The sequence below is a fragment of the Phascolarctos cinereus genome, unplaced genomic scaffold (assembly GCF_003287225.1).
Source record: "Phascolarctos cinereus isolate Bilbo 61053 unplaced genomic scaffold, phaCin_HiC Scaffold_11;HRSCAF=466, whole genome shotgun sequence".
Lineage (NCBI taxonomy): Eukaryota > Metazoa > Chordata > Mammalia > Diprotodontia > Phascolarctidae > Phascolarctos > Phascolarctos cinereus.
This window is the reverse complement of record NW_027555378.1, coordinates 267,442-287,905: the sequence shown is the minus strand read 5'-3', so window position 1 is coordinate 287,905 and position 20,464 is coordinate 267,442. Positions and strand designations below refer to the sequence as shown.

The 20,464-nt window shown below is 37.7% G+C and overlaps 1 long non-coding RNA gene and 1 pseudogene across 1 annotated transcript; one reads left to right on the top strand and one right to left on the bottom strand.

Moving 5' to 3' along the window:
* The window catches only part of LOC110203829 (transcriptional regulator ATRX-like), a 236,255-nt pseudogene that overhangs the window by 46,408 nt on the left and 169,383 nt on the right, over window positions 1-20,464 (top strand).
* On the bottom strand, window positions 17,023-18,941 carry LOC110203645 (uncharacterized). Its single transcript, XR_002323032.2, has 3 exons — window positions 18,724-18,941; window positions 18,313-18,442; window positions 17,023-17,557 (listed from the first exon to the last, which is right to left on the bottom strand). It is a non-coding gene; the product is annotated as an uncharacterized LOC110203645 (long non-coding RNA).

Genomic DNA, 20,464 nt, shown 5'->3' with positions numbered 1-20,464 from the left:
TGACTGAATAATAAATATATGAACTATATTGAAATTATACTTATATTGACTATGCTAATAATATCTCAGTGATTAAGAATGATTTCTGATTTCTGTAAATTCCAAATATGCTTTTAGTTTTCAGAATTCTAAGAAAGTTATGTTTTTAAAACTTAACAATGTTTCTTTATTTGTATTGTATTATATTTTAGGAAGAAGAACATACTTTTCAAATCCAGGCGGCACTTCTCCAGACTGGTACAAAGATTTTATCACGGATTCTGATGCTAAAGTGTTGGAACATTCTGGAAAAATGGTACTTCTTTTTGAAATTCTTAAAATGGCCGAGGAACTTGGGGATAAAGTGTGAGTAATATAATACACTTCTTAAAAAATGGATTTGTATTAATCCCAGTATAATTAAATTAAATTACTTATTCTTCTAGTAACATATTTCAAATTTGGATTTCAATTTTTATATTTCTGTCTTCTAAAGAAAGCTCATTTTGGTAAGGGTTAATTCTTATTTTCTGTCTCATATACTTCTCAGAGAAATTAACACCCATTCTTAAACAAATATTTCTGTTAAAGTCTTACTTAATGGCCAGAAAATACGAAAAATGGACTTTTTCTCTTTTCTGTTAGGAAGTAAATTTTAACAGTTTAGTTATAAGTTAGTCTCCTTTGTTAAAAATATTTGAAGAACCGGATCCCATCACTTGTAAGAACCATGTTTCACATGCACTTTTTTAGTCTCCATAGCACTTAATCAACACAGTGTTTTGCACAAAGCTGATATTGCTTAAATAAAAAGAAGGAAGAGTGAATCCAAGGGAGAGAAAATTGAACTAAATTTAATATTAAGCGCAATGTACTACTTCCTACCAAATCAATGAAATTACTTATTATGTATCCATGGTAATCAGCATTAGTTAATAGTATTATAGATTTCATCCGGGGAAAAAAAAAACAAAATAAAACAAAAAAGTAAATACAGTTTGGCTTCAAATTGTGGTCTTCTAATTCCAAGTCTGACACTCTTTCCAATATGTTGCTGACATTATTCAATACTTAATATTTGGAATTGGATATCTTTAGCTTTCACATAACTGAAATACAAAATAAAAGTTTATAGCAGACTACATTTACTTTATTCAGATTTTTTTTAAAACTGAAATTAGGCCAAATTGTTTCCAGTTGATTACTCATGTTGTCCTAGGTTGTGTTTGATAAGGCAGTTCCTCCCAAATCCTTCTAATGAAGTCCCTGTTCATTAGGTCTTTGCTGCTTTTGTAGAGTTCTGGTTTATATGTCATTATATATAAATGTAATATATATGTCATTATATGTAAGTGCAACACCAAAAAATTTGATAGCATATTAAAGGAGAATAAGGATCATGACAAGGAATTTTTAGAAAGCAATCTCAATAAACAGCACTTTTTTTTTCTTCCCAGGCTGGTATTTAGCCAACCTCTCATATCTCTGGACTTGATTGAAGATTTTCTTGAATTGGGCAGTAAGGAAATATCAGATGATAAAGACAAGCCTTGAATTTATAAAGGTAAGTCCACCCTTTAATGCTGAATTTCTGAAAAAAAAAGTTTTGATATCAATGAAGAAAACTATTAAACTAATGACAAAACTAGGAGCTGGTATTGTGAGAAAAACTAAAAAATAGATCACATAATAGAAAACAATGGTTAATTTGATTTAAAAAAAGAGAGAAGAAAACCAAATTACCAGTATCAAAAACAAAAAGGGTGAATATAGCACTAATGAATATGAAATTAAATTAAAACAATTAGTAGGAGTGCTTTTGCCCAATTATGTGCCAAAAAGTCTGACAATCTAAGTGAAATGGATGAATATTTATAAAAATTAAATTGCCAGACTAACAAAACAGAAAATAGAACATGCTCCATTTAAGAAAATAATTGAACAAGACATCAATGATCTCCCTAAGTCCAGATGGATTCACAAGTAAATTTTACTAAACATTTAAAGAACAATTATTTCCAAAAATATATAAACTATTTTTAAAAAATAGACAAAGAAGGAGTCCTTATAAAATACTTTTGATACAAATATACCTAACAGGGAAGGGCCAAAACAGAGAAAGAAAACTATAGACCAATTTCCTTGATGAATATTGATTCAAAGATTTGAAACAAAGTACTTGGAAGGAAGTTATAGCAATATACCACAAGGATTTTACACTACGAGCAGGTGGAATTTATACCAGGAATGCAAGGCTGGTTCAATATCGGAAAAACTAGCAGCATAACTGACCGTATCAATAACAAAACAAACAGAAATCTTATATTATCTCAATAAATGCAGAAAAAGTTTTGACAAAATACATCTATTTCTATTAAAAACATTAAAGAGTATAGGAATAAATGGAGCTTTCCTTAAACGAAGTAGTAACTATCTGAAACAATCATCAAGTGTTATCTGTAAAGAAGGTAAGCTAGAAGTCTTCCCAGCAATATCAGCAGTGAAGCAAGGCTACCCATTATAACCACTATTATTCAATATTGTCCTAAAAATGATAGCTTTGCAATATTATAAGAAAAGAAATTAAAGGAATTAGAATATTAGAAAGAACAATGAGAAAACAAAACTACCACTCTTTGCAGATGATATGTTGGTATACTTGGAGAATCAACTAAAAAACTACTTGAAATAATTAACAATAATTAACAGTTTTAGCAAAGTTGCAGGATATAAAGTAAACCCACATAAATCATTTGCATTTCTATATATTAGTAGCAGAAAGAGGTAGAGAAATTTCATTTAAAATAACTCAACAATATAAAATACTCGAAAATCTTCCTGCCAAGACAAACCTAGGAACTATTTGAACACAATTAGAAAACACTTTTCACCCAAATAAAGTCAGATCTAAACAACTGGAAAAATCTTAATTACTCATGGGTACTCCAAGTCAATATAATAAAAAATGACAGTTCTACCTAAATTAATTTACTTATTCAGTGCCATCCCAATCAAACTACAAAACATCTATTTTGTAGAGCTAGAAAAAAATAATATTCATCTGGAAGAACAAAAGGTCAAGAATATCACAGAAATTAATAAGTGACAAACTAAATGACCATCAATTAAGTAAATAATTGAGTAAATTTCAAATTTTATTTAGAGTAGCTATTTTGCTATGCATTTTTGCTGTGTAGCATTTATATGAGTAATTTTCAAATTTGAAAAGTGGTTTTTAAGTAGAATTAGATATTTAATGAAAGTTGATTTTGTGTGTATGTAGTGCTACATTACAATATAATAGACCCATTTTTACTATTTAATATGTAGGTGAAGGAAAATGGTTTCAAAACATTGATTATTATCGTTTGCCTGGTACTACAAGTGCACAGGCAAGAAAGAAATGGGCTAAAGAGTTTAATGATGAAACTAATGTGAGGCGGGTAGTTTTAGATTTTTTTCCTCATTTATGTTGCAGATCATTACCAGCTTATAGGGGCCACTTTCTTTCTTTGTTATGTTCAAAGTGATTTTGCTACTGATTTTATCTGGCATCCAGTGCATATTTCTTGAAAAATTTTCAGTTAACACAGATATACCCCCTAACTAGAAAACTGTTTTCCTATTAATTCCCCCTTCTTGGTTTTTGTTAAAATCCCTGTAATCTAGCATTTTATTTTCAAATTCTATTTTGAAATTCTCTAGTCATCTGATTTTATTATCTTCTCTCAATCATTTCACATAATAAAGTGCAAATCTGACTTTTGATTCATCAGTAATGAATTGGAATAAATCCAGGTTATCAAAATCCATGTAAAAATTCCTGCCTCAATAATAGTTAAAGAAACATAAATTAAAACAATTACAAGTTTCTATCCTATACCCATTAGGTTGGCAGAGATTAATAGACAAAAGAAAATGACAAACGTTGGAAGGAATGTAGAAAAACAGGAACATTATAGCACTGCCACTAGAGCTGTGATTTCATTTAGCCATTCTTGAAATCTGTAAAGAATTAGTAGCTAAAAAATGGAACAGAAAATGTCATGAAAAAGTGACTAAATTGTGCAAACACTTTTATTTAACCGTACCACCACTATGCTGATAATAACCCAGAGAGATCAAAGAAAGGGAAGGGATCTCTGTATCTAAAAATATTTATATTTATAGCAGTTCTTTTTGTAGTGACAGAGAACTGGAAACTTAGAATGGTATGCATACATTAGGGAACGGCCAGAGAAATTATGGTATGTGAATTTGATAGTGTACTATTCTATAAGAAACGAAAGGGAACGTTTAAGAGAAACTTGGGAAGACTGGTATGAACTCAATGTTGAATGAAGTGAGTAGAACAATGGTAGCAATTTTTCTTTTTCTATTCTTTCTTTCTTTTGGGGGTAATTGGGTTGAGTGACTTTCTCAGGGTCACACAATGAATAAGTGTCAAATTCCTGGTCTGAGACTGGATTTGAACTCAAGTTCTCCTGACTCCAGGGCAGGTTCTTTACCCACTGTGCAATGGTAGCAATTTTTACAATAAGAATAACATTTCTGTCAAGACAAACAACTTTTCAAAAGCCTTAAGGACTTAAATTTTTGGCTTGTTCTTCCATGATTCCAAGGACCAATTATTTGCTGTCCACCTCCTGACAGAGAGATATAATGGACTCTAGACTCAAGATGCAGAATGAAACATGCATTTTTTCCCTTGGATTTAATCTGTAGGGAAATTTCTTTTGTTTGTCTGCATATTTGTGACAAGAGTTTTCTGTTTCTTTCATTTTTTCCCCGTCTTAATTTAGGGGTTTAAGGTATTGGAAGAAAGAAAGTACATGTTTCTTAATTGAATAAATAAGCAAAATACATTAATCAGAGATTATTGATTAAATGTCAGTGTGCTTTTCCCTTCATATTTTGATAAGTTATTGCTACCTGAAATACTTTGCCTAGATTATTTGGCTACATGCTTCTGTTTCTGGCATGTGGCAAATGAACCTACATATTTTCTTATTCATAAAGGCAATATTTCATGGCAAATTTATTAATTTTATAAGAATAATTCTTTCCTTTTTAATTTGTAGGGGCTGGCTGTTCATTATTTCCAGCAAAGTGGGTTCAGTTGGCATTAATCTGGTAGCTGCTAATCGAGTAATTGTCTTTGATGCCTCTTGGAATCCATCCTATGATATTCAGAGTATATTCAGGGTTTATCTCTTTGGTCAAAATAAACCAGTCTTTGTATACACGTTTTTAGCTCAGGTAGTTTTCAACTTTTCATATAATAAATTGGAAGTACAAGCAAAAGTTTGAAACTGGAGAGCAATTATAGGTAAGTAAAATGACATTTCATTCTTTACATACAATCAACTTTTAGTATTTTCCTTGAACAGAAAAGGCCATCTTAAAATATGTTCATTGGTCAAGTAATTTCCCTCCCCTAATTAATATCATACATGTATATGCATATATATGTATACAGATATACACAAACATATCAATATATTTGCCAGTCATTGTATTAAGTACAGGGATTTCAAAGAAAAACAAGAACAGTCCCTTCTCTTACTGACCTCACAGCATGCAAACAACCCTGTTGTGTGAGGTATATAGAGTCAAAAGCAGTCAGCATTAAGAGGGTCTAGAAAAGGCCTCTTGCAGAAGTAAATTGAAACTTCAGGAAAGAAAGGAAGCTTTATAGACAAGAAAGGTGAACATTCCAGCCAGTAGAAAGACACTTGATTGGGAAATGGAATCATGTGTGAGCAATGACAAGAAGGTCATTGTCACTAAATCACAGTAAGTGGAAGGGAGTTAAGCCTAAGAAGATAGAGACTTAAGTTGTAGGATTTTATCCTAGAGATAATAAGGAATTACTAGAGTTTATTGAGTAGAGGGGCATGGCAAGTAGACCTATGCTTTAGGAATAAAAAGTGAATAAATAAACATACACATATATGTATGTATGTATATGTATGTATATATCATGCTTTATTAATGCCATCTACTAGCAAATCCCCATAAAAATCTACTGCTCTGTCTTCTAACTGAGCTACTATCCAATGTTATGTGGATATCATGCATGTCACTCCTGAAGACTATGATGGCAGTTTCAGGTAGTGTACTCCCAGCTAAGGCTCTTACATGGATCTTCTCCAATTGTTTGAAACTCTGACATTGGTTGGCCTGCAATAAGGAAAGAAGAAATCCAATGAGGAAAAGAAATCAAAGTGCCATGTATATTTGTAGCCATGTGTTGGCATTGGTTGAAGAATACAGCAACCAAATTGGTCATGCTTTTTATCACCCAGAGGTTCGTAGAAGTTCTTCCTCATTTAGAAGCCTCCATGGAGAGATAGCTCAACTTCCTCTGTTAGAGAATTTTGTATATACAATTAGTTCTGACTTAGTAGCCAATTAAAAGACTTTCTATCATCGTGCAGTCAGCTCATAGGAAAGTCACTGAATGCCTGCAAATGCTTAAAAACTGGCTATCAGAGTCCTCATCATTATTCATCAGCTTGTATTTCTGGAAGCAGATTCTCCCAATATCTGAATGAGTCAGCAAAGTGAATTGTAGATGCTTGAAGGACTTGGTTAGCCTTATGTGTTTTTATATGCAAAAGTTAATTACCAGATAGTTTGAAAAAGAAAATACTGGAAAGTCACTTTCACAGCAGTAAATGGAATAATGGAATAGGATGTAATCTATGGAGTCAGAGAGACCAATTAGGCCATTGTAGTCATTCAGAAGAGGTTGTGAGGGCCTAAATTAAGGTGGTAGTTGTGAGAACAGGAAGAAAGTTAAATGTGGGAGATTTTTGTAAAGATAGAAATGACAGTCTTTGACAAGATTTGCATACGTACAGTAAGGAAGATTGAGGGTAATACTGAAATCCCAAAGCTGGGCGATTGGAAGATGGTGGCATCTTAAACAATATTAGAGAAGTGTGAAAGAACAAAAGGTTTAAGGGGAAAGACAGTGAGTTCAGTTTTGTATATGTTTACTGTAGGGTTTCTATAGGACATTCAGTTTGAAAATCTGGAAGTCATCAGCATAGAGATGATGGTAACAAGTGATTACCAAAAGGAAGAGTAGGGAGGGAAAAGAGAAAAGGGCTTCAAATCAAACTTTAGGGACACCAATGGTTAACCAGCATGATATTAATTATGGAGCCCACAAAGGAGACTAACAGTAATTGAAAAGAATTATATCTGGTTTCGTGAATTCAAGTTATCAAGCACTGCCTATGCAAAACCAAGATCTTTGAAGTAAAATTTCATAGTGGTGAAATGTGCATATGTTATCTAATTATGGTTTCTAATTCTTATACAGGGAACTATGGAAGATAAGATCTATAAACCTCAAATAACCAAGCAATCACTCTCTTTTCGAGTTATTGATCAACAGCCAGTTGAACGCCATTTTACTTTGAATGAACTGACTGAACTTTATACATTTGAGCCAGACTTACTAGATGATCCTAATTCAGAAAAGAAGAAAAAGGACACTTGTAGGGCTGTATCCCAGAGAGATCAAGCAAATGGGAAAAGGAGCCACATGTATAAAAATATTCATAGCAGCTCTTTTTGTGGTGGCAAAGAATTGGAAATTGAGAGGATGCCCATCAGTTGGGGAATGGCTGAGCAAGTTGTGGTATGTGAATGTAATGGAATACTATTGTGCTATAAGAAATGATGAACAGGCTGACTTCAGAAAAACCTGGAAAGACCTATATGGTCTGACGCTGAGTGAAGTGAGCAGAACCAAGAGGACTTTATACACAATAAGAGCCACATTATGTGATGACTAATACTGTTAAACTGAACCCTTCTCAGCATTACAAGGATCTAGGACATCTCCAGAGGCCTCGGGATGGAAAATGCTGTCCACATCCAAAGAAGGAACTATGGAAGTCGAATCGCTATCACTTATTTTTACCCTCTGTTGAGTTTTGTTTTATCTTTCTGATGGTTCCTCCTATTGGTTTTAATTTTACTTACAACTTCATTAATATGAAAATATGTTTAATAGGAATGTAAATGTAAAGCCTATATCAGATTGTATGCTGTCTTGGGGAGGGTGGGGGGGGCGGAAGGGGGAGAAAACTTTTCAACTCAAAAGCATATGGAAGTGATTGTTGAAAAATCAATAAATTAATAAAATCGAAAAAAAAAGAAGTGATGCAGATTGCCTATGTCTATATTCTTAGGAAGCAGAGGAAGTGAAGGAGCTGTATTACTGTTGACCTTGAAAAGAACAAAGTTAACTTTTTTATCTTGGCATGTAAACGGAATTCCTTAGTCCTTCAGTTCAGTGGAGTACTGTATTTTTTTAAGGGACAGAATTTGGAGAAAAAGTTATTTTAATTGCATCCTTTGTTTTCTGTACAACTACAATTCCATAAGTCAAGGAGGTGAGTTAATGGAGCAACCTCAAAATCCTTCTGAAAAAATTAGTGTAACTACTGTAGCTATTGTGCTTGCCTTCAGTAAAATAAGGTTGTCTTTTCTAAAGTTTCAAATTTCGTGTTTTCTGACTCCTAATTTCTATTGCTGAAATATTAAAGCAATAGCCTTTGTTAAAGTGAGCATAAACAAATATCCTTATCCACACTTTTCTCTGAGAGTGTTCATTTTATATCCTAACTCTTGATTCTGTTGGTTTTGACATATTAGATGCTTTGTTTTGTGTGGAAATGCTTTGCATTTGAAAGTTAACTCTGTCAGAAGTAGTTTTCAGTTCCTTTAAATGTGATCATCATGTTCATATCTGCTCACTTGCATCCTGTTCGTAGGAACCTGACACGCATCACGCACAAAACTTTAAAAAACTTATGTAAGTGTTAGTAACAACTTGTATAGTTAATATTATTTTGTAGATTTGTTTATACTTTATGCAATACTCTATGTAAACGTCTTTGTTGACAATAAAACTCTATCCTCTGTGAAAAAAAAAGTTTCTCTCTAGCATGGTTGAGTAAGTTCACAACTCCACCAACAGGGCATTAGTGTCTCAAATTTCCCACATCCCCTGCAACATTTGTCATTTTCCTTTTCTGTCATATTGAACAATCTAATAGGTGTGGGGTGGTATCTCAGAGTTGGTTTAGTTTGCATTTCTCTAATCAAAAGTGATTTAGAGCACTTCTTCATATGCCTATATATAGCTTTGATTACTTTGTCTGAAACTGCTTTTTCATATCCTTTGACCACTTGTCAAGAGGAATGGCTCTTATTTTTCTAAATTTGATCCTATTCTCTCTATATTGGAAAAAATGAAATCTTGATCAGGGAAACTTGCTATAATTTTTTTCCAGTTGCAATTATTGTATATTCCCCTCTTACTCTCTTTCTGCTTTCACCTTGTCCATTCTCAAGTGTTTTACTTCTGAATATCCCCTCCCACTGTTGCGGTCTGAGAGGTTGAGACCCCTCAAAGACTGGAGTACAGGACGGGGTCATCTGGAATGAATTCACAGACCCAAGCATTCTTCAAGTCAAGGTGGCAGAGATTTATTGTTATGCTTTTCAGTGGGCAAGGATTCTTAAGGAATCTTCAAGAAACTGAGGATGGAGTGAGGGTTTATATGGAAAATGGCATGGGAAAGGAATGCCAGGGATACTGATTAGGCAATCCAAAGGTACAGGTGTCTTTGGGAGTTATGGATGGGAAATGTAGGGAGTATACCAGTCAGGGAGGGAGAAGACAGAAGCATGGCTCTGGGAGTCTGGCAGGAGGAAGAGTCCTTGGTCCGGCCAAGGACAAAACTCCTTGGCTGGGCAAGGCACCCTTCTCCCTCTGTTTTGATGAGAGAATGCTTGCAACAAGGAAAAGCTTTCTCACAAGACAGGAACTTACTAAGGAATTGGGAGGCTTCCAGAGACATGATCTGAGGGCTGGGGCCTGAGCAGCGCAGCACTCTCTCACCCAGCTTTGTGTAGCTACACCAGGGAGAGAGATGAGGGTTATGCTGGGGCCCACGTATGAGTAACTGCTAGACACGGTGTCCTTGGTCTGGGGAGTGATTGTCAGAGACAGTGTTTCTCAGACTAAGGAGAAATTTCGATACAAGTAGAAGCACAAGCACCCAAGCACCCCCTGATTCCCCCCCTTAAACAGATGGGACCCAAAATCTCTTTGGGTGAGGGACAAAGGTCTTAACTTCTGAAACTGTTTCCTGCTGGGATTGGGCATAGAGCTGTCCCTGCCTCCTGGGGTCCCTCTGTTCAAGGGTTGGTTCTCTAGCCAGTGTCTGGAACTTGGCTGATGCCAGATCCAGGGGGTAATGGGCTGTGGTCTCAGACAGAGGCTGGTATACAGCTTGAGCGGTCATCTGGAAGTGGTGGGCACTGAGCCTAGAGGAGACAAATCTGGCAAGGAGATTAAGCAGACAAGGAAGGGCCAAAAAGAAGTAAAAGGAATACAATCCTTTTATAATCCATATATATATATATATATATATATATATATATATATATATATATATATATATATATATAATATATATATATATATATATATATATATATATATATATATATATATATATATATATATATATATATATATGAGTTGGACAAGAATACTACTTAACATAGAGAGAAGCCAAAATCCCCAAGAAGAGGATGACCTTGGTGTACTAAGGTTTTCATGGATTTCTTGCATCCAGATGAATTTCTTTAGTCCTATTGAGCTCCACCTATTGAGAGTTGTTAATATACATACAGGAGGAGGTGTTGGCCAGGGCACAGACACCTCCACTAAGCAAGTAGATAATCCAAAGCTATCTGATTATCCAGGACCACATTTGCCAGGGAATCCAGAGGTTGTTGAATGTCCCAGATACTATAAGCTGTGTCATTTGCCAATTGGTGAATGGTCCCTTTCAAGTCGGAAAGAATGAACTCATGTTGTAAATATCCATACCAAGGCATGAGATGCTCTGTTCCCTTTTTAAGGTACCAGAGAGAACATTGTCCCAGAACCCACGCTTTACTCCTGTTAGGGTGGAGGTGCGGGTTTAGTAATATTGAAAATGGTCAGAGGTGATGCCAAAAATCCAAGGGAGCACACACCAAAATCCTTACAAGGTGTTAAACACTGGGTGGCTAGAACAACATTCCTGGGGTCCTGCCAAGTAGTGGCATTTTGCTTTACTTTTTCCCCAGATTCCTGACCACCTGGCCCACCCAACCCACAAAGGAAGGAGTATCTCTTAGGAGTATAAATGGGACCTGTTTGTAAAAGGTACTGAGGATCAGTATGATTACATGTCAATATTCCAGGTGGAAGAGAAACTTTCAAAAGATCAACAAGAGTGTTATAGTTAGAGGGGGCTGTAGCATTGTGTATCAATTGAGAAGGGAAAGTTAAATAGGGAATACTTACTAGGAGAGTGGCAAGAGGAATTGGGTCAGAGGTGTAACTAGGGAGTTTTCCCTCAGAATAGGTGGTACAGCTGGGAGAGGTAAAGTTCTCGGGACACTCATCATCCTTACAGGTGGTACAAGTCAAGAGAGCAGCAGAGAAATTTACAGTCCCTCCCCTGACAGGGGTCTTTACCTGTACAGTGGCCATAAAGCTTGTCTCTCAAGCAAGGGAATAATTCCCTGTTGAGAAACAAGATGTTGAGATAGAAAAATTTTCCCATAAAGGAGTGGCCAGGACAACAGGGATGGTCAAAGACCTCTGAGTCGGTTACATTAGGGAGGGGGGCTCTTGCAAAAACTGCTTTAAACAAAAGAGGTTCCTAACTTTAACCTGATAACAACTGAATAGATACACAATCTTGTTCCACAGGCTTGTTTATCCTTCTCTAATTATACTTCAGAAATTGAATATTTTACATACAATAAATTCAAAAACTGATTTTACTCTTACTTAGGCCATGGGATAACTACAAATTCAGATCAAAACAGCAATACCTCACATACTTACATTGTGCTCATGTCTTTTACTGACAATTTGCTCTGATCACAGAAATCTACTATAAAAGGAAAAGGCATGGACATGTGACATGCCAAATATGACAAGATAGAACATCCTTATGTCTGTTTGAGTTCAGATAAGAGTCACAGTTCTCCAGTCACGCAGTGTCTGTTTCTCCTCATAGTCAGACTCAGGAATAGTCAGGTGGGAAGCATTCCTTCTCAATGGAACGCAATGGGGAAACTGAGCCAGGAGGATCCTATTCTACATTGAGGCTAAGATTGTGCTCGCAGCTTTTTCCCAAATGAATCACATTCCCTCTAAGTAGACCTCCACCTGTTCTTGTGGCATTTCTCTGAGATACTGATTTAATGCAGACAACTATACCCAAACTTAAACTCAAAACAAAATTAATTATAGTCCCAAGAGCCTTTTACCTCAAACAGCAAGTTTCACTAATTACAGCCTAAAGCCAGATATAGTTAATTTGACTCTCATGGAGTTGCAATAAGCAATAAAGATTTGCCAGGACTCACATACATAACAGATTTCACTTTACATCTTTCTCAAATTTAAACTTGTCCTGGTGTAAAAACCAATCATTAGAAATCACTTCTTCAGCCAAGTTCAATATTTAGGACCTCCAAACCTTAACAAGCTCTTTTCTCAGGGCAGATGATCTGCCCACACAGATGGTTTCCAGGGACCTTGGGAAGTTTACAAAAGAAGGGGAATTGCCATTTACTCCAGGGAGGGGCTGATCCTGGTGCCCCTTCCTGCCGACCCCCTTATCCCAAGGAGTACTATTTGGAATGGGCAGAACCAACCTGGATAAGGCTTTTACCCAATCACCTCCTTTTCACACACTAATCAATTAACAATTCTAGGTTTTAAATTAAAACAGTAACTTCAGACAACTTAGTTAACAAGAATAACTTTCATAAGTGATAGTGAAATTGTTTTAGCTATAAGTCCTTCTTTAATTACAGGTAAAGGTGGAAATACCTGATGTTCAAAATGGTAGTTATCAAACATTATAAGACAAGATTAGCAAGGCTGACAAAGTAATATAAGTGGTTTTACACAAGTTTTCTATCATCCTTTAGTTTATTTAAGATCACACTTTAATAACATCCAAATCATGAAAAGCTGCTTCACACAACTGATAGAAAAGTTTAACAATTTGAAACAATACTAGATGTTTAAAACTTGAAAGAAGCACATTACCAATCAGGTGACTCAAACTCTGTTTAACGCATTTCCAAATTTCTTTACATAGAAAATCCAGCATGTCATCACCATTGGCATTGTATACTGGTCACATCTGATTAAGGAACTAATAGTAACAGTTAACATTTATAGTGTCTGCCCTCTGTCACACATTGTGTTAGGCACCTTCCAATCATGTGAGATTAACTGAGTCAACTTGCTTAATGTCACCCAGTTAACAAATTTCAGATCCATATATTTTCCCAATTTGCCTTGGTGCCAAACAGTATAATAAATTCTGACTTCAAATATTAAATTAAGAGCATCACATTTCATTTAAAATATTACCAGAATGAATTACATTACCTTTTGGTTGTATTCCAGCACACAAGAACTTTTCTCTTTTATGTGAGGCAGGAAAGATTAAGTGCTACCTCTGTTTTTGATCTGAGGGGAAAAGGTTCCCCTTTTCTATCTTGTCTTTCCCTCCACATTCAAAACTTGGCCAGAGTTAGAATGGAGAGAAAGAGAGAATTTTTTCCCCCAACAATTCTCCAAAAGTTTCCAAACCTTTTATTCTCAAACTCTCTGTTCACTCTGTTAATGCAAATAGATTATGCTTTTCTTTCTACCCATACTCCTCTCATTCCTACATCCTTAAAATTTCTTGCCTTTCCTTCTACCTACTTATCCCTGTGATGCATTTTGATTGAAGTCCCTTTATAACTGCACATATCTTATTTCTTTCTAATTTTGATCTGATACTTTGAGGATCCTTCTCAACTTGCCTTTCACCAATCATATAACCTAAATAATAAAATATTTTTATCTCCTTCTCTCTCCCATCCACCTGCTCCTCTGAGGCTGCTGTAATCAGGAAGGGAGAGGGAGAGAGAAAGAAAGTGGCATTCCAGAGTCCAGCTGAAGCCTTGGGATGCTACTCTTGCTACCTGGCTGCAAACGGACACTCACTCACACCACACAGGCACAAACACAGAACAGATACATGGTAATGACAGGGAGAATCTAAAAGCTCAGGGAGACTTGTCAGAAATCCCCTACACAAATCAGACAATTTTTTTCATGATTCTCCAGATCGTATAGAAACCAGTCAAAATTATCTTAAGGTCTGGGAGACTGAGCTTTCTCCAGTTCTGTAAAAGATAACCTAGGGGCAAATCTCGAGGTGTGGAGGGAGATTGGCCCATCCTCTTTGCATATAAGCCTTAAGAAAAAAAAAGGGACTGGCTCCTGTAGTCTCCTCGCCTCGATCAGAGTCCTGGTGAAGGAGAAAAAATCTGCAGAAATTCCCAAACAAGGCATCCGTTGTCAAGAGGGAAATCTGCTAGAGCCTGTCGCAGGCTCGACCCAAAGCCCCAGTAAGCCTTCTTAGGTGCTTGAAGGGTGACCCAATTACAGGGAGAGAGGAGGGGGAGGCTTACCTTGACTCGGAGAAGGCTTGAGATTTCAGACAAGCCCCACTTTGGGTGCCATAAATGTTTCAGTCTGAGAGGTCGAGACCCCTCAAAGACTGGAGTACAGGATGGGGTCATCTGGAATGAATTCACAGACCCAAGCATTCTTCAAGTCAAGGTGGCAGAGATTTATTGTTATGCTTTTCAGTGGGCAAGGATTCTTAAGGAACCTTCAAGGGACTGAAGATGGTGTGAGGGTTTATATGGAAAAGGGCATGGGAAAGGAATGCCAGGGACACTGATGAGGTAATCCAAAGGTCTAGGTGTCTTTGGGAGCTATGGATGGGAAAGTGTAGGGAGTATACCAGTCAGGGAGGGAGAAGACAGAAGCATGGCTCTCGGGAGTCTGGCAGGAGGAAGAGTCCTTGGGCCGGCCAAGGACAAAACTCCTTGGGCTGGGCAAGGCACCCCTCTCCCTCTCTCTTGATGAGAGAATGCTTTGCAACAAGGGAAAGCTTTCTCACAAGACAGGAACTTACTAAGGAATTGGGAGGCTTCCAGAGACATGATCTGAGGGCTGGGGCCTGAGCAGCGCAGCACTCCCTCACCCAGCTTTGTGTAGCTGCACCAGGGAGAGAGATAAGGGTCTTGCTGGGGACCACGCATGAGTAATTGCTAGACACAGTGTCCTTGGGCTTGGGAGTGGTTGTCAGAGACAGTGTCTCTGAGACTAGGGAGAAATTGGGGTCCAAGTACAAGCACAAGCTCCCAAAGACAAGCACCCAAGCACCCCATCACCCCTATTCACCTTCCCTTCGATCAGTCTCTACCCCACCACCACTCCTTCATTCCCTTTCCCTCCTACTATCCTGAAGGGTGAAGCAGATTTCTACATCCAACTGAGTGTGTATGTTATTCTCTCTTTGAGCCAATTCTGATAAGGGTAGGCTTCACACGCTTCCTTCTCCCATTTTCCCCTCTACTGCAAAATCTCTTTCCAAAATCTCTTTCTGTTTTATGTCAGATGGTTTACCCCATTCTCCCTCTCCCTTTCCCCTTCTCCCAGAGCATTCTTCTTTCTCACTCCTTAAGTTTTTCGATAATCATCTCATCATATTCAACTCACACCCATACCCTCTGTCCATATATACTACTTGTAACTGCCCTAGTAAGAAAGTTTTAGGAGTTGCAAGTTATCATTTTCCCATGTAGGAATGTAAACAATTTAACCTTATTAAATCCCTTATGATTTCTCTTTCCTATTTACCTTTTTGTGCTTCTTTTGAGCCTTGTATTTGAAAGTCAAATTTTCTATTCACCTCTGGTCTTTTCATGAGGAGTACTTGAAAGTCCTTTATTTGTTTCATTGAATGTCCATTTTCCCCTTGAATACTCAGTTTTGCTGGGTAGGTGATTCTTGGTTGTAATCCTACCCCTTTTGACCTCAACAATATCCTATTCCAAGCCCTCTGATGCTTTAAGGTAGAGACTGCTAAATCCACAGTATTTGAATTGGCTGTTTACAATATTTTTCTCCTTGACCTGGGAACTCTGGAATTTGGTTATAATATTCCCAGGAATTTTCCTTTGGGGATCACTTTCAAGACATGATTGGTGGATTCTTTCAATTTCTATTTTACCCTCTAGTTCTAGAATATCAGAGCAGTTTTCCATAATAATTTCTTAAAAGACGATGCCTAGGCTCTTTTTTTAATCATGGCTTTCAGATAGACCAATAATTTCTAAATTGTCTCTCCTAGGTCTATTTTCCAGGTCAGTTGTTTTTCCAGTGACACGTTTCACATTTTTTTCAATTTCTCTAAAATGTTTTGCTTCTAATTATTGCCTCCCTAATCCATCCCCACTTCTATCAGCCCTCTCCATTCTCTCATCCCATTCCCCTCCTACTTTCCTGAAGAGTAAGATAGATTTCTATTCACAAGTAAGTGTGTATGTTATTTCTTCTTTGGGCCAATTCTGATGAGAATAAGGTTCATGTGTTATTCCCCACCACCACATCTCTTCCCCTCCAGTGTAAAAGCTTTCACACTTCGTTTATCTGAGATTTGCCACATTCTGCTTCTCCCTTTGTGCTTCTCACAGTGCACACTTTTAATTTTATTTTTTAGATGTCATCCTATCATATTCAATTCTCACCTGTGCCCTCTGTCTAACTGCCCTAATAATAAGAAAATCCTTAGGAGTTACAAGTGTCATCTTCCCATGAAGGAATGTAAACAGTTTAACCTTATTTAAAGTTTAACCTTTAACCCTTATGATTTCTCTTTCCTTTTTGCCTTTTTAAGCTTCTCTTAAGTCTTGTAGATTAAAGACTTCTTGAGGACAGGAACTGTTTCACTTTTGTCTGTTTATCCCTGACATCTAACCCAGTGACTGGCACCTACTAGATGCTTAGTTGACTGGTAGGCTAAAACCCTGGAACAATGACAAAAGCATAGCCAGAACCAGGAGCAGAGAAGGAGGAATTCTTTATTCAGGTAGGCATCTCAAAGGCCAGGCTACAAAGTCTCTCCAAATTGATGCAGGCAAAGCTTCATCTCACTTAAATGGCAGGTGGCCAAACTCTCTGGGAACCTCTAGGATGAAGATGAACCTAGTGATGTTTGCCAGGATCAGGCCTGACTTCTTGATCTTTCTTCTGTGTCCTGGGAAGCTCCATGACAGACGAGGAGGGCAGAAAAGAATAAGGAGGGACCCAGCGCCAGTTAGCAGTAACATCCCTACCATTTATGTCTCCCTTTATTCTCTTTTATTAATCCTTGCTGCCAGCATCTATCTTCCAGATCTTCTTCTCTGCTTCCTTAGGTCACTGTCTCCTAAGTGTCTTTGATTCTTTTTGTTTATCTGAGCTCTTACACAGATAGAAGATGAATATTTTTGTGTCTACCTCTCCCTCACCCACCGTGGTAACAATGCACTTTCCCATTCAGCAGCCTCTTCTGTGCCTGTCTCCTTGGATCCTCTGATGCTGCTGTGGCCAACACATTCTAGCACCCTCTTCAGCCTGTGCCAGGAGTCAGAAATGGAAAGGCCAAGTCAGAATGGGTTATTCAAGGCAGATGGACAGACAGAAAGAGGAAAACAGAGTGAAGGAAAGATAAAGAAAGGAGGATAGATAGATTATAAAAGGGAAGAAGAGAGAGATGGAGAGACACAGAGAGAAACAGTGAGAGATTAATGAGATGTAGATGAAGAAACACACATAATCAACTGATCACCACCTCCTCTGGGGAATCTTGGGGGTTCACCTATGGTATTTCTGCTGTAGCTGGTGATAGTGAAGGGAGGCTGCCTCCAGGGATTCTGTGGCTATCTTGTTTTCTTCCTCAAAAATTTCCTAAGAAATACTGCTTGGAAATCAGAGCTGCCTCTTCTGAGATGCATTCCTCAAACCCCCAGGCCTAGCCAACCCTTCTTTACTTCCTCCTCCTTCCCCCTGAGCCCCACAGAGGCTCACACAGCTGCAGCAGCCCACTGTCCCCATCCTGCCCTTTTTGCACTGCCATTTTCTTCTCCATTGTCTTAGGTAAGATTCATTGTAAAAGAATTAGTAGAAGACTTCTAGTGAATTGAGAGGTTAAAAAGGAGGAGTTATGTTTGATGTTTTATTTAATGAGAATAAGTAGCATTTATGTAAAGCAAAGTGTTTTGCCTATATCATCTAATTTCATTCTCACAATAACCATTGGAGGCAGCTGCTATTATTATATCTGTTTTATAGATGAGGAAACGGAGGCTGCAACAGGTTAAGTAACTTACTAAAATGTCAAATGTCTGCACAGGAAGGCATCCACACTGGTGACAGCTGTGGCTTCAGTCTTGGCCTCAGGCTGGGTCAACCTGTCCAGCTGCTTCTGGATACTGTCAAGCTTCTCCGGAGTTAGCCTCTCTGGTCATAGGAATAGAAGTTATGTCAGATGCCCTCTCATCTGGGATTTTCCTGTCCCTACCCTATCAATCTCCCTTCCTGAAGACTCTGAATAGGTAGACACCCAGTCTTCAGCTCTATTTGGGGCAAATGTTCATCTCCCCCCCAAGAGAAAGGTAGGTTATCCTTAGGAGAATCTAGAATACAGTCCTAGGAAAGAGGAAGTTCATTTCTCAAAACAGGCATTATTCACCTTTCCCTTCCCTCTATCATTCTCTGCCCTCCAACACAGGGTTTCTCACCCTCCATCAGAAGCTGTTCCTTGTTGTTGTTGTTGACATTGCTGATTTCCTGGGATAGTTTGTCTGTCTTCTAATAGAAGGAAGAAAAGGAGGCCAGCTGCACCTAAAGACCCCTCCCTCCACAGGAATGCTTGCCCTCACACCACAGTATAGAAGTTCACAAAATTTCAGTTAGAAAGGACACCAGAGGCCTTCTTTCCTAACCCATTCCGGAACACGAATCTCTTTTACATCACCAACAGATAGCCATCTACTTGAAAACTTCCACTGAGATTGCAAATCTAGTTTTCTTGAAACCGTCTAAAAACCATGATAGCCCTCCTCCACTTTAAACACAACTCCTTAAAGCAGTAATTTCATATACTCTCCCTAACTACACTTTCAATTCACCCTCAGCTCTGCACGATGGTGGTTATTTCACTGTCCGCTTCTGCATACTAGATGTGTCCCTTTCTTCAAGTATTCCCCTTATCCTACATCCCACCTTCCATACTCCCCACCAATAACCATTTATCTTCAAATCCTGACCACAGGTTATCCCCTCACATGAGAGTCTTATTTTTCTCCATCATTTCCTGTAGTTGCTGGCCAAACTCCATTCTAAGGAAAAAGAAAGCAAAAGATTGGTCAGGGTCACTACCAGAAGAAGCTCACCCTCCAAACAATCACTAAGCCCAGACCTTTAGAACCAATGAAGCTGTAATCCTCCCTCCTCCAGGAAGTTTTTCTAGGATTCTTCCAGTATAAAAAGATCTCTCCCACTTTTAAATATTTCCTGTATTAAGCCTCAACTGTCTCATCACTTACAGAGTCGCTTAATTCCAGAACTTGAAGACTGATCATCTAGTCTAGGCCTCTCACTTTAAAAATCAAGAAACTAAAGAGAAGAGAGTCATGATGATGAGCTAGGAATAGAACTCAAAGCTGTCTGAACATCAGTGCTCTCTGGATCTTAATTTCTTCCCCTGTAAAATTAAACTTAACTATACTTGATGTTTTCTAATATCCCTTCAAACTCTGACAATCTAATTATCTATGGACTTCTCTTGGTGCAAAAAAATGCAATACAATGGGAAAAGCCCTGGACAAGTAGTCAGGAGACTCAAGAAACTGCAACTGCATAATTACACAATCTTGGGCAGATCCCATCTTCTCTCTGGAACTCAGTTTTCTTATTTCCAAGTAACATGGTTGGACTAGATGATCTCCAAAGTCCTTTCAAGATTTTTTTCAATTCTGTGATTTGGGCCCCTTCCAGCATTGCTTTGTATGTGCAATATTTCTGAGGAGGACACAGTCTTCTGACTCTAGTTTTCTTTGGTTCACAAACTCAATTTTGCCTTGAATTCAGAGACCATCAAGCACTAGCCTAAAGGCTGAAACAAGGTTTTACCTCTGATTCCTTTTCTTCACTTTTTTTCCTGGATTTTGGAGTTCAACTCTGTTATTCTCTTTTGGTATCCCTCAAACACTGCCAGCTGTCTGGAGAAAGAAAGGTTGAGGGAAGAGGTAACCGCAGAATTTGGTGAATCTTATCCCTCTCAGGCAGTTCTTCAGAATTCCTTTTGTCAGGGTGCTCTTAAAGTAGCTGTGTAGTCAGAGGTCAGTGAAGGGGGACATTTCATGTTGCTTGGCAGTTTGTATCCCTTCCTAGCTATCATGCTCTGAATCATGCCTTATACAATAAAAGAGCATTCAGTAATCACTGGAATCAAATCTACCTAACAACATTTATCATTGG